Source organism: Pinus tabuliformis, chromosome 2_2 (genome assembly GCF_031772625.1).
Source record: "Pinus tabuliformis cultivar Carrire ecotype Pingquan chromosome 2_2, CPIR1, whole genome shotgun sequence".
Lineage (NCBI taxonomy): Eukaryota > Viridiplantae > Streptophyta > Pinopsida > Pinales > Pinaceae > Pinus > Pinus tabuliformis.
This window is the reverse complement of record NC_142300.1, coordinates 461,072,501-461,076,917: the sequence shown is the minus strand read 5'-3', so window position 1 is coordinate 461,076,917 and position 4,417 is coordinate 461,072,501.

Sequence of the window (4,417 nt, the reverse complement as noted above, 5' to 3'; positions counted from 1 at the left end):
TAGAATTTTCTATAAAACAAACTACATTGAAGACAAGTCATTATACAAATCATTATTATGTAAATTGATTATAGTAATCATATTAGTGCCCAATACATAGTGGTAGCTCGTATAATATTGAAAGAGGTGAGCTTTTTGATGTCGGCTTGTGTAGCAAAAAATGTTATTGAACTGATTTGTAATGCACACCATGCCTATATGATATTTTTTGTAGGCATCTACTACTTTATAATTTTGGAAAGGTCGATGAGGAGAAATTTCAAATGAAATATAAATAACCACACGTGGACACAACTAAATCCTCATCAATACAGATGAAACTATGAATATGTTAAGTATATATATTTTTAAACATACAACATAGAGATATAAATAAAAATATGAATATATTAAATATCAAGTTCTAAAAAAAAATATATTCTCACATGTATCAATTATAACATCTATAACAACTATGTTGAATAATAATAACACAATAATAAGAGGAATCACATCGCCAACTTTAACTTCACAAGTTGTCATTTTCCAAATATATGATATTTGAGTGCAAACAATAATGGTAAGAGGTCAATAAGATTTATTTAGAATGAAGAATGTGATGTGCGTATATAAGACAACCAGAAAAAAGTACACTCAATTTTTATTTGTATTTATTTATTTTTTTAATTAATTTATTATTATTTAAAAAAAAAAAATATTATTTTAGAATTATTTTTTACCAATTTAATTGTATTCATTGAAATGGGAGTTTTATTGTATAATTGTTGCTTTGACGGAAAGAATGTTATAGAAAAGCGAAGGGAAAAAAATAAAGTCAAATTAAAAATTAACAAGAAAAAAAACTATGATTAATGGAAAATTGGAATTGAAAATAGAGAAAAAAAAACATAGAAAAAGAAGCCAAATAAAAAAGTAATAAAACTAAACAAACAAAAAATATATTATTGGGAAAAAAAATTTTATTATATTTTCCTCTTTAAAATTTGTAAATATGGAAAAAAAACTACCATTTATGAAAATTCAATTAATAGAAAAGGAAAAAAATAAAAATAGAAAATTTAAATAAACAAGAAATAAAATTAAAAACAAAAAATAGTGACTAATAAAAATGGAAGACATTGAAAAGCCCATAACAAAACCTCAAACAATCATTTTACAAATAAATAAATTTAAATAATAATTGAAAAAAAAAAAAATTAAATTCAAAATGCTAAACTATGGATAAGTGGCAAAAAATATTGGTGAAAGACAAATTAAAACAAAAAGGAAAAATTGAATGCTTAATTTGCGGTGTCTATAACAAATAAACAAACAAATAAATAAACACTAATTACACATTAAAAGAATAAAACAAAAAATAAAAAACTATAAAAATATTAATATATCTTTAAAAATTTATAAATAAAAACTAAAAACTAAAATTATAATATAAAATTCAAAATAAAATAAAATAAAATAAATATAATTCAATTGAATAAATTTTAAAAGGAAAAGAAAATATGGTGGAGACAAACATCTCACACAAAACATTGCACGCGCGCACACACACATAAACATTTTAACCATATTTTATTTATTTTATTTATTTTTTTAATATAGTTTCCCACCACTCTCGCTTTATTTTTTATTATTTTTCTCATTTCATTTTCTAATTTTTAATTTTATTAATTTTTTTACATGTAGGTTTTAAAGCTCGGGACTTCCCCCTTCAATTTGAAGTCACGTCTTTCCTCCAAATGGACCACTCTTTGGAGGAAGATCTGGTAGAATACTCCCCTAATCATTTAGAAGGTATTAACATCTAGAAATCTTTTTTTAAGGGTTGTTTTTCCTCTCCAAGTGTAGTGTAAGGCCCACTGATAGCGTTTCCTTTGGCCTCCTATATCCCTCCCTAGGCATCCTCAATTCTTTGCATTCTCCTCCATCCTAGGTTGTTATAATGGGTGCTCCTTCCAACTCAATGAAGTGATTGGAGGTACTGCAATCCAAGCTTTCAAATCAGTTCAGGTCTACCAGAGAACATAAATCGAGATCCATGATCTCAGAGGGGGTATTAATCCCTCTCCAAGGCACTACCTCACCATTCACCATTCTTACTTTCCACATCTAGGACAACTCTCGTGCCATCCTTCCTTGGTCACCCACTTTGGATCCCTTGACATTAGGCTTTGTAAAAAATTTGCTGACCTTTGAGGCCATGAGTGTGGAGAGACAATTTAGTGGTAGTCTTTTTTAGTGTCTCCATGAGCCACTTTGATTAATGCACCATTCAAGGAAAACCATAAGTTTATCAAGAGGAATTTGGTAGAAACCAACTTATTTTTAGCAAAGAGATATAGATAAACAAGTGTTAAATAATGGAGTTGGAGGGACTCATAGGTAGGTTTGGGAGTAAGCATATGATATTCGAGTAGCTTAGATAATAAACTTAACAGAATTTCACTACTCTCTTTAGTTATTTCCTGTAAAGTGTGATTATCATTAAGGGGTGTATGCCTTGGATAACTCATTCAGGAGATGATGTGAAAAAATTACCTCAAGCTTACTAGTTTTGGGGCTCACAGGCCCTATTTCTAAAAAGCTGCAACTTGGAATTTCATGCTCACGTCGAAAAAATGGAGATCATTCCAATATGGGTAAGACTCCTTGGTCTTCCCTTAGTTCTTTGGTCGATGGATGTATTCAAAGATATTGGAAATAATTTTGGGTTTTTCTTTGAGGCAAATGAATCATTTCATGCCACTAATTATATACGTATGGCATGGATTTTGGTCAGGTTAAATTTGGTCATGGGTTTGGCATACACCTTCACTATTATGTTGGCAACAATATGGTTAAGCAACCATTATATTATGAGGGAGTTTCATTTAGATCTATCCACTTTCATTGTTATGGTCTTATGGGTTTTGATTTCCTGATGACACATAAAAAGAATAAATGGATCAAGAAGCCATCTTCATCTCCTTCCATACCACTCAAGAACCATGTGACGACATTATAAATAGCAGGGATGGAGGTAAAGATAGATTTTGATAATGTGGAAGTAGCAACAATAGGTACTTCTATGGAGCGAGGTACAACACAAACTTCGACAGCCTCAGATATGTCCTTGATTTCCCAACTTGCCTTTCTTTTCGATAAAATTCAATTTTCCCTAATATTATTAATGACTTTGGGTTGGAAAATCCTCCCCTCTAAAGTCCTAGTCACATGTTCCCTATTTTATCATTGAGAAATAATAACTGCATTCCCCCATCCTAGTTGTCGATACATAGTTCAGAGTGTTCCCCTCATATTCTCCCTTGGCCACTTCCCCCTCCTTGACAGAATACTAGATACAGCCTTAAGCCACACGGAAAAATCTCTTCGAGCTTGGATTCAAGGTAGGATCATGGTTCTCTACCTTAACTTTCTACTGTTTTAGGACCAAATACTCCTATAGGAGGGAAAACAATAAGGAGAGGTTTGTACTCATATTTTTCATATGCCTAGAAAGTAGCACAAGAAGAAATTAGGGCAGGGAGACAGTGCTTCCTAGATAGGTATCTTAAAGTATCGACTCCCGAAGTGGGTGCCTCATAAAATTCTCTCCTTCAATTCCCATGTTCTAGCCGTCCCTGTGAAAAATTTGGCTTTGAGGTGTATGATAGATTCCCACTCACCCCATGTAATTTTCATCTAGGAATCCATGATGGACCCAAGAAATGTGACTACTATATATAATCTTCCTGGAATGGTAGATTTTTTCCTTCAATGCATATGGGAGATCAAGAGGCCATATTTTAAATTGAAGCAACAAATGGCTTGGCCATTATGAAATGTTCTACGTTTGGAATTTCTCTCACAGGACTTTGATTATTCTTTCTTATTCCTAAATTTTTATGGACCTTATTAGGATAGGGAACATTTATGGGAAAATATTTTATGTCAAGAAAATCTATTCTACAACCTGGTGATTTTAGGAGTAGATTTAAATTTCTCCCAAGAGTAGAGGGATATTTTGGACACTACTATAAAAATCAACCCTTTAACAAACGTACTTCTACAAAAATGACACTAAATTGGGCTCTTGGACATCTATCCCACCAAATTCCTCCCAACTTGGTGAAACAAAAAGGAAACTGATAATGAAATCACTAAAGGAATCAATAGGATTCACATTTTGAAAGGTTGGTTAGAAGGAAATTTCAGGATAAGCTAGTGGATTAAATCTTGGGGAAATTTGGACCATTGTTCCATTCTCTTTGAACGAGCTCTAACCACTCCAAAACTAGATATACATTTCAAGTTGAATCCTCACTATTTTTAGGATACTTCTTTTTTATAAGTTAGTCAATCCATATGGATCCCCTATGATGGAAGTGAAAGAGTGTCACTTCCCATTAAAGTTCAAAAAAATATTAGGCAGGAAAATGAT